We start from the raw sequence: 10,885 nt of genomic DNA, 5'->3' as shown, positions 1-10,885 counted from the left end.
CCCGGGGCAGCCGTTTTTTCCTCAGATGGGTTCAGCGCTTCCCTCTCCTCCTCGGCAGCGCCTCTCTGAGGGGAGCCGGCCGACCTCTGAGGGGGGATAAAAATGCCTTCGCAGAGCAGGCCCATCCCAGAAGCTTCTTGTATCTGCTCTCTCCTGAGGGTCAGAGCATAAATGAGATTTTATTTCTCTCAGCCTTCGCTGTGGCTGGCCACAGGTGGAGCCACCTGAGAACAGGCAGCGTGCCACCCACCCGTCACTGTGGGAGCTGGAGCCCCCCGGGACCTACTGCACAAGGCCCACAGAGGCTGGAGATTAAAGTTCGTCCATCACAGGGGCTGTGCTTCAGCCTGCGCCCTGTCCTACCCATGGACAGGGTCCTCGTGGGGATCCCCAGGCGTGCTGGGGCCAGCGCAGGGAGAGCAGAAGGGCCAACAGTCCAGCACCCCAGCAGACGCCACACTCTGCAAACTGCTTCTGCTGCCTTTGGTTTGCATCAGCAAAGAGGCAAATCTGTGTTTTTTTGATGGAGAGAGGAATCTGCCTTGTTCTGCGCCTGTGGAAGCTGCCTAGTTGATAACGCGATCTCTGTTGGTAGCTGAATGCTGCTGGGATCCTGTCAGGAATACAGCTACTGCTGCGGAGAGGCGCACTGTGGAGTGCAGTTCTCCAAAAGTGCCCATAGCTGGCACTCGGCGGTGCCTGTTTCAGGGAGCTGAGGAGCAGGAATCCAGTCTTCCCCCTTGCACAGCAGAATAAAAAAACCCCAAAATTTAGAAAGTAGGGAAGGAGTGGTTCTTTGCCTTTGAGGGCTGAATCTTCAGGTTGAGATGTTCATGATTTCTCTGCAACCATGTGACCACAGACTCTTCTAAAGAGAAAAATATGAGAATTCCAGGTGACTCATGGAGACAGGACTTTAAAACCCCTTATAAAACATTACAAACATATCAATAAAATCATGGAATTGATCACACAGCGCATTGTGGGCTTCCACAGTCACCATCACGACATAGTTCCAGGTGTAATTTGCACATTTGGCATGTGCAAAGAGTGTTTTTCTTTCTACAGACTTTGCAACAGAACCTGAAAATTAGGCTGGCCCCTTCCTGCCGCATATCTTGCAAATAAGTGTGAGTTCACTGTCAAAACACTGTTAACAGTTCTGCTTTCGAGGCATGAGCCAAGACAGAGTCCCACCTGCTCTTCTGTGCCCAAGTCGGCTCAGCAGGGCTAAACAGGAATATCAAACACTCAGAAAATACTTTAATCAGCAAAGTCAACAGCTGTAATGCTGTGAGCCCCCCCAGGGAGCGCAGCAGTGGGACAAGAAGTGCTTGCCTTCAGACAGCTGCTTCTCTAAGTCGGCTGCCTTTTCCTTCTGCAAGGTTCCCACTGGATTTACTTGTTGGACAAATAAGGGCTTGACTCAGAATATCCGGATTTGCTATAATTTGCGCTTCGGAGCAAACAACAAGTGGTCCCTAAGATGTTTTTGGCTGAAGAGATTGCTTCATCTCGACTCCAAGTGCATGAAGCTTCTTGTATTTCCCTCCTTTTGGCAGAATTATCGCCGTGGTTTTCTCCTGATAAGGTTCAAAAGTCCGCCTCAGCTGGGGCGGCTAAGGGGGGCGCAGCCCGGTGTGACTCCGCACGGGGTGGTTTGCTGCTGGATGGGAATGACCACAGAGATGCAGTTTTACTTTGACTCAGCAGAGGGCCCAGTGCTGCTGTATCTGCCAGCATCTCCCGGTGCTGTGGAAGAACACAGCCCGGGCGCTGAGAGTTCTAGATCTCGTTAGGCACCTGGATGCTGTTGACATTTAAGCAATTAAAAACAACCAAAAGGGGATCAGACTGCTGTAATGCAGGAAAGTCACCTGAGGCCTGAATCCCCCTGGAGCAGCGCTACTGACGCCGCTAGCTTTTGCATCAAGTCTCTGTGGTTTAGAAGTACTAAAAAAGGAAGACCCCCGAAACCCAAGAAGCCCTTTGTATTTGAGATGAACCAGGCATGCGACCCCTCCTGAACCTCTGGCTTTGTGCAGACGATAAGATTCCTACTAATGGACAAGAAAGCTTTAAGGCAGGCCCTTTGTCGTTAATCTGCACCTCGCTGGGAAGCAGAAAGACAGATGACCATTTGCATGTTGCCTCTGAGTCAAGATCAAGGTTAGGCAAGTGCTGCTGCCACCACAAAATTAGGAGGGGCAGCATGCCGGGAGGCGGAGAGGGCAAGACGTTAACTGCCCTTTCCAACCGCAGCAAGTGCTGCACCGGTTAAACTGTGGAGTGAAACCATGGTGCAAGAGCTGGGGTGAGGTGATAATTAGCAGGTGGATAGCAGAAACTTTCCAACAGGGATAAAACCACTCCGCTGCTGACGCTTGGGGCTCAAAGCGTGCCTACATTTGACATAACAGCCTAGCTGCTGTAAGAGCTCCCTCCCTGCAGTGGACAGCCCCTCCATTCCCGTCCACACCTCTGCTATGGGCTCCTGCTGCCTCGCCTTCTGGTGAGTCTTGCAACAGGGCAGCTGCTGGGTAAATCAGTTCAAACCTTCTCTTGTGGGTGGCTGGCTTTCCAGTGGATCATCTGGCAAACCCAGCTGAGGAAAAAATCCAAGGTATTTGTATCTGATTCTTTTCACTGACAGTAGCTCGTGCTAGAAGGGGTAAATGCAGCAAAGAGCCATATTCTGTTCATGTAGCAGTGAGCCCTGACTCAGTACAGACCTGATCTGGCACAGTTGGCCCAGGAGACATTTATGCTAGGGACTGGATTTTAAACTAACAGAGGCTGAACTAGGGTTCTACTTCATGACACTGCTTGCTGGGAAAATGCTGGGTACCACGACGTGGCACACATGCTAAGTAACATTTAAACTGGTGCAAATTACTACTTAAAGATTTATTTACAAAAGATATGCAGGTTAAAATACCTGTGCGAGGCACAAGTGGCAGCTGCTGGTAGTCACAGCTCTGCCACCAGTTACTTTCGGTACCTGCAATAATGAGGCATTTTGCATAGATGAGATGTGGGGTGGTTGTCGGCACTCATTGCTTAGGTTGACAGGTGCCAGGTGATATTCTGCAATCCATATTTCTTTTTTACTGAGCCCAACTGCCAAATACCTGTAGGCTAATAAAAATAGCCGTCCAGGCACTTGGATCTCCTGCTGGGTGCCTAAAGCTCTTTGAAAACCCTGCCCATAGCCCATCATGGTAGGACTCCCTAGGGTAAAATTCAAGTAGACATCACGCTTCGATGAACACCAAGAAGAAAAAAGAGAAGCAGGAGATAAACGTCATCACTAATAAACCTACCCACACTTTCTTAATTCTATTACATAAGCTATGCTCCTCCTATGTGCTGCCCATGGAGATCAGTGCTATCTGCTGAGTTGACATAGGAAAGTCCTCCCTGTATATACTGGGGTGATGTCCTATACAAACTCTTCAGGTTCTGGGGAGATACTTTAAAGACCGAGGAACTGATTCACACTCTCCTGTGGGTCCCAAAACATTCTTGTTTGAGCCAAGGAAGAGGAAAACCTCCCAATATTTCCAATGTAAGCCTGAGGATGTTGCTATGCTGCTGGAAAAATGCATAAATATCCAAAGATCCTTCTTCAGCTCTTCTTGTCATTTCTTTGGAGCAAAGACTCCAGGAAATGCATCTGTGGGAAATACAGGTTATAAATAGATTCCCAGACCCTGTATCTTGCTGCAGCCAAAATCCCTGCAGAATGCACATGGCTATCAGCAAGATGGGGTGGGAAGGGGATGTGACATGTCCTGGAGAGAGCATGTCTTGTGGCACATTGCAGCTGGAAGTGAAGGGTGTCAGTGGGCAGTGGGCACATTGATCTTGCTGGGGCACCCAGTGGGTGCTGTGTCCAGCCAGCCAGCGGGCAGGTTGCCAAGCTGCAGGTCACAGGCTACATGAGTTTATAAAACCAGGACAAGCATCAGCTTTGTAAAACCGCCTAGGTGAAAAATGCTGACAGCAGTGACACTCTTACAGGGAAATACTCTACTAGGTATCCTCACCTCTTCCTGAACTGGAGGTTACATTTTATCAGCCCTCATTAAAACAAAACAGGGAGGACAAAAGTTTTTTATGTGCGAAACCATGAAACAGATGGGGCTACAGTATGTATCCAAGTTGGAAAAGAGTACAGCTGAGGTGGGAAGATTCAGAAAGAAAAGGGAAGGTCTTTCCAAACGTGGTCTCCTGAGGCATGAGTGTCCGTACACCAGCTTGGAGTTTGGGTTAGGGGAAAACCCAGTGTGGGGAATCCAGGGCTCTGGCAGCTGGATTTCTCTGCTTTGCGTTACCTCGGGCTCCAGCAGTGCTTGCACTGGATGCGGCCGTAAAGCGGGCTGCAGCTCCCTCACTGGGACCACACTCAACACGAGCTGGTGGGATGAGCCTTGCTCCAGAGGCTCTGACTTCAGCGCTGGAGCACAGAGCAGGCAGTGGACAGGGAGGGGAGGATCTGGTGTCCCACGAGACTTCCCGCCAATGGCAGAGGCTGAAGCTCTGGCCCGTGGAGCGGGTGGTCTCTGCCCAGGCTGTGCAAATCCGGTATGGCTCTCAAGAGATCCTGTTTGGCCATGTGGGTGGAAGGAAGTGAGGTACTGTGGTTTGGGGGGAAACCAGTGTTTCAGCAAGGAGAGCTGTCCTGTGGAGTGAGACTCGGGAACAGGGAAAGCTACGAATCTGGAGATTTGGCCAGGGTGCTTGGAAAACATCTGCAGCAATTCATCACACAGCCCCTGCGAACACCATATGCAGGAGTGTTCTGCCTCTGGCTGCTGTGTTACTCTGCCAGTGGTTTTTTTTTGACGTGCTGCAGTAACAACAGGGTCTTTCCTCCCATGTCCCAGTAGAAAATTATGCATTTAACACATGCAGGTCCCCATAAAACCAGGCCAATAGTTTGTATGCCACATGGGAAGTAGTAGATTAATCCCCCGCCTGGGGAGTGAATGTGTTAAAGATCATCACATTAGCACATCTTCAAAATCCTGAACCCAAGCTGAGGTCTTGGTTCACACCAAATGAAAACAATGTCCCTCGGAGCCGTCAGACAAGGAAAGGGTCTTGTCCAGTTATTTGTAGAAAGTCCCCGTATTGCTAAAGTATTTATGGGGCTGTTTTGCCCTCAAGGCTTCTCACTAGCTGATTTACAGTCTGGGAAAATGCAGCCAAATGGAAACCTGAGGGGTCCTTCCTTTTTTTCCTGACCTTCTCACAGCATGGGTTCTTGTGAAAAGGAGGAGATGGGGTTCCTGTGGGACAAAGAGCACCCACCCACGGACCAGGGCTTCTCCTGCTGAGGACTCATGCACAGGGGCTCAGGATAATGTTGCGCAGACTTCTGAAATGCCTGCAGTAATTCATCAGAGTTCTCACAAATGCCATGCTCATCCACACCTCCCCAGACATCATTGCCTCTGGGCTGCTTCACTTCTGATGGCAGGAGAGACGCCCTCCTGCACGAGCACTGCTGCTTGCAAAGGAGAGACTCACTGCAGCTGGGGTCTGGGAGAGTCCCAGCAGACCAGACTCCCTCAAAGTGAACCGCTTCTTCATCCAGCACTTATTTCTGTGCTGGAAAGCCTTAAACGATCCTGTTAGAGAGCGTTGCCGTGAGATGTGCGTGACCACTTGATGCTCTGAATGTTTGCACACTAGCAGTTAATTCTCTGGGAAGTGCAGCTCCCGGGGATGGGGAGCAAACTCTGGACCCATCACCACTGGAGGCTGTGGACGTCAAAGGTTGCATGGGTTAAAAGGAAAAACAAGAAGCTATTAGCAAAACTCATGGGGAAAAAACACCAATAGGAATTAAATGCAAAGATCTGAGCTCTGGGGAAGGAGGTCTCTCATCCACAGTTTGCCGAGGAAATAACACTGTATGTTGTCTGGTTGCACACTGTGTCCTGTGCTTCTGCTGTTTGCTGCAGGTAGAAACAGGGTCCTGGGCTTGGTGTAATCCTTATGGCTTGTGACCCTGAACTCCCTGTCTGTCACGGAGTATGCAGCGAGCAGCCTCTGGCCCATGGTGGTGTTCATATGTTCATGAAGCTTGAATGGGAACACGAAGGCTAGGGGTGGTGGGTACGTCAGCCACGCTGGCGATTGCGTTCAGATGTGACCCCGAGCTCAGGCTCTGGCTGACGCTGAGTTTGAGTCTGAGCCCCATGGAGGATGGAGAGGAGCAAGGGCCAAAGACAAATCTTTTCCTATTTCTCTCAGAGTTGCTGGTAAAGCATACAACAAATTTATTTTCTCATCTACCATTGTAATACTCATGGATAAAGGCTAAAATGCTGCTGGCTTTTTGCTTATTAGAGGAAATTCAAATGTGGGGCCTACATACCGTGGAGAGGCAAGGCTTCCCAGTCACACACATTCATGTTTATCCCCAAATGTCTTCCTTCCAGTTGAAGAAAGGAACACCAAACCTTTAACTTTGACAGGGCCTATCTTTTCCCATTTCAAGATATTTTTGGCCAGGACAGTGAGGTTGTTTTGCCGTACTTGTTTGGGAAGTGTCTGTGCAGTAGGATGGAGGAGAGCACAGGCGGGCTCAGCCCGGCCACCCCACTGCCCCACTGCCTCTGCCAGCCCTGCAGGCATTGGGCTGCGGAGCATGTAAGGAAAGAGCTTACCATGACCCATGCCTCCTCTCTGCCCAGAGCCAGCAACTGGTCAAACTGGGCACTGCCGCAGCAGCCCTTTGTGGCTATTGCCCAGGCACTGGGCTGACTGCTGAAGGAGGCAATGCCTGCTGTGTGGTGAGCAGGGCCTGGTGTAACCATGCATGCTCTTGGTTGGGGTGGTCCATGCTTCTGTAGTACAGAGGATTAAAACTGGTGAAAGTCCAAAGGTTTGGAAAACAATGTGATGCCAGGTACAAAAGAGAAGAGACCTGGCAGTTACTGTACAAGTAAATCTGCTTCAGTGCTTACTGGAACGGAACATACACTGAGAAAGAAAAACCTCCAGACACTCCTATATCCATGTAAACAGAGGTCCACATGGTCAGAGTCCACCGGGCTGTTCTGGTAGAAAAGAAAGGACAATGAGCCATGGCTTTATGAATCGCTTTTCCTAATTGCTCCTTTATTATTTTCCCTCTTTAGTTAATAATTAAGAGTTAGAGAAGAAGGGAAATGCCAGTTCTGAGTCTGTGGTGTGGTGACTGATGCTAGAAGAGGTTGTAGTAATATATTTAGATTTTAATAGAGCGTTTGGCACTGTGTCTCAGTGACTTCTGTGCAAAACTGATTAAGACAGGCTATATGTGAAAGCTAATGATGGAAAAGACTGCCTCAGGTGGAGGAAGGTATCTAAGTTTCTACAAACATCACTGCCAGATTAAGAGCTGATAAACAGTTCAGACTAACATCAGATTAACATAATCTTCATCTTTGCTGCCAGTCTCAGACAAGACCTTTCAGCTCCAGGCCATCATATCTTCTATCGCATAGGTAAGAGCATTTGATGAGCTCCATCCTGTTTCCCGTGGGCAGCAATCATGCTCAGAATCAAGCTTGTTGTTTTCCTTTACTCAGTTTCATCTTCCTCTTCTAGAATTCAAAAATTACTGCAAGACTCCATGCACTGGAAATCTCCTTTTCATTACTCCTGACCTTTATTTAAGACATAAGACAAAGCTTTTCAAGGCACTTTCAGCTAGGAAGACTTCCAAATTCATCTGTCCGTTTTTAATCTCTCTGAGTGCATTCAGCTGAAACCGAGTAAGAATCTTTCATATCAAGCGATTTTGAAATGCTCCAGACATGCATATCATCTCTGGAAGGACTTCTGATTTCTACTCGTAACTCACACTCAGTTTCTGGCTCACACATCTGCTAGGAGCGCATCCTTGCATTCAGTGGTGATATCTGCGCTAGAATAACCTTCCACTTCTCATCCTTGTCGGCAAGGTCGGCATTATCAGACAGCTCCAGCTCTCAGATTTATTCACAGAAGTTCCCATCTGCTGTTTTTGATGCCAAAGGAATGTAAATTCCTTTCTTGTATCTTCAGTTTAATGCCTCATCTCTGGAAAAAATATTAGTGGTGGGCACCTGGAACATCTTGGAAGGGTCGTTGTTTCCACACCTGCCCAAAGCAGTAATTCTCCATCTCTTGAACAGCTTCACACTCCTTTAGTATCTCCACTGAGTGCACAAGAGACAAAGAGATCTGAGACAGAGAGATTCTGTCTGAGAGACAGAAACTCCAGTCATCTGTAGAGGTAGTTATTAGTTCTTAGTAGGGAGTCATATCAGTCTGCAGATGAAAAAGTTGCTTCAGTTCTCTTTGAAGCAAGTACTGATTAAGAGCCATCAGAGGTGGTGTCTCGCAATCAGCAGCTATAGCTTTTACAAGTAAGCTTTTTTAAGATGGGCCAGTGTCCTGGTTTCAGCAGGGATAGAGTTAATTTCCTTCCTAGTAGCTGGTACAGGGCTGTGCTTTGGATTTAGGGTGAGAACAATGTTGATAACACATTGATGTTTTCAGTTGTTGCTAGGTAGTGTTTATACTAGTCAAGGACTTTCCAACTTCCCATGCTCTACCAACTGAGAAGGCTGGAGGAACACAAGAAGCTGGGAGGGGGCACAGCCAGGACAGCTGACCCAAACTGGCCAATGGGATATCCCATACCATGTGACATTCCATACCATGTGACATCATGCTCAGTATATTAAAGCTGGGGGAAGAAGAAGGAAGGGGGAATGTTTGGAGTGGTGCTGTTTGTCTTCCCAAGTCACTGTTACGCTAAAAACTATTTTTGAGAATTATTTCATACGTATAGAAAAGCTTGCATAAATATCAGGCAAGAGCTGCACTGATTTCCTGTAGCAGTGCGCTCTTGCCCATGAAGAACAGCTGTTGCCTGAAACTTGCCAGTTTCCTTTGTATGGTGAGATACTGTTTTCTGCTACAAGCCATGAATCACTGTGGCTGTTAGATATGTAAATGGCTGGTCCTCATTGCTACAATTTTGGCTATGATCTTTAGACAAAACAATCCCAAACTTGATATGAGCCACTTGGCACAGGAAATGTGTAGATTCCCAGTCATGAAGTGTTCAAGGCATATGGGACAGCAGTGATAGGGAGTAGCTTTCACCATTTACAACTTCCGAAAGGAGCTGGTATGAATAGCACACTTGGGAGTATGGAGTATCCAAAAGGCCTTGTGTCCTGGTTTCAGCAGGGATAGAGTTAATTTCCTTCCTAGTAGCTGGTACAGTGCTGTGTTTTGGATTTAGGGTGAGAACAATGTTGATAACACATTGATGTTTTCAGTTGTTGCTAGGTAGTGTTTATACTAGTCAAGGACTTTCCAACTTCCCATGCTCTACCAACTGAGAAGGCTGGAGGAACACAAGAAGCTGGGAGGGGGCACAGCCAGGACAGCTGACCCAAACTGGCCAATGGGATATCCCATACCATGTGACATTCCATACCATGTGACATCATGCTCAGTATATAAAAGCTGGGGGAAGAAGAAGGAAGGGGGGAATGTTTGGAGTGGTGCTGTTTGTCTTCCCAAGTCACCGTTACACGTGAGGGAGCCCTGCTTTCCTGGAGACAGCTGAACATCTGCCTGCCGATGGGAAGTAGTGAATTAATTCCTTTGTTTTGCTTTGCTTGCGTGCGTGACTGTTGCTCTACCTATTAAACTGTTTTTATCTCAACCCACGAGTTTTCTCACTTTTACCCTTCCAATTCTCTCCCCCATCCCACTGGTGGGGGGGTGAGCGAGCGGCTGCGTGGTGCTCAGTTGCCAACTGGGGTTAAACCACGTGGGCCAGCCATAGAGACCCTCTTTCATAGCCTTCTAATTTCCCCAGGCAATTTGATCATGCCCAACTCTCTGGAAGACCATAGCAACTTTGAACGGGTTTTGTTTTGATCATATTAAATCAGATACATCATTCCAGTAGGCATCACCGGATCTGTATCACACCTGGCTGCAAAAACACAAGGTGAATTCCCTGTGAATTTGGTATTTACCTTTATTAGGGCTGAACCCAGCCTTGACCTAAATGAGGAAGGGTCTGGTCCAGCTCCTGTGAGGGGAGCGCAGGCATCAGTACAGAGCTGCCAATGGGGTGGCTGAGAAGGTCTCCAAGCCCCCGCTGCCCCCAGTAGATCAGCCTGTACTTTACCACCTGTTTTCAGTTTTTATCTCTAGGTTGAGCTGACAAAGTAGTGCTGGCCTTACAACAGGGAGTCGTTGATTGGCCATGGCCTCCATTCAAATTCAAAAGCCCCAGATAAGGGACTACGGTGGTGATGTGGCTTGTCTGGGAAGATGTTTCCCTGACAATTAAATCACCTGGCAAAAGATTGTGCTCTCCTGCAAGCTGGGGCAGAGTGTGGAAGGACTGGATGAGAGGTATTAGAAGCTGGAAATCCTCTTTTTATTTTCTCTGTCAGCTGAAGTCAGCTTTAGCAGGAGTTGAAGGCAAGAGGGAACCGCCCCAAAGCTGTGGGTCTTTTCCCGAGGCAGGAGGACAGATGCGTGGAGTGTTGCATTTGGGTTCCTGTTATTTTCTCCAGAAGCTGCCGTCTCCCTGAAAGGCATGTGACGTATCAGTGGTGTGTTCAGAAACTCTTTGCACAGCCTGTGGTTGGGGTCTGTTTGCTCATATGGGTCTGTTTGTGCATTCTAGTCCTCACATGGTGTCCTGGTTTCGGCAGGGATAGAGTTAATTTCCTTCCTAGTAGCTGGTACAGTGCTGTGTTTTGGATTTGGGATGAGAACAATGTTGATAACACACCGATGTTTTAGTTGTTGCTAGGTAGTGCTTACACTAGCCAAGGACTTTTTAGTTTCCCATGCTCTACCGACT

General features: G+C 48.2%; 1 protein-coding gene across 1 annotated transcript in view; it reads right to left on the bottom strand.

The window, feature by feature from the left end:
* The window catches only part of LOC103919695 (chromosome unknown open reading frame, human C16orf59), a 93,411-nt gene that overhangs the window by 9,890 nt on the left and 72,636 nt on the right, over positions 1-10,885 (bottom strand). The window lies entirely within an intron of this gene.

The sequence above is a fragment of the Pygoscelis adeliae genome, unplaced genomic scaffold (genome assembly GCF_000699105.1).
Source record: "Pygoscelis adeliae isolate BGI_AS28 unplaced genomic scaffold, ASM69910v1 Scaffold461, whole genome shotgun sequence".
NCBI classification, from domain to species: domain Eukaryota; kingdom Metazoa; phylum Chordata; class Aves; order Sphenisciformes; family Spheniscidae; genus Pygoscelis; species Pygoscelis adeliae.
Note: the sequence above shows the minus strand (reverse complement) of the source record. Positions and strands in the feature narration are given on the sequence as shown.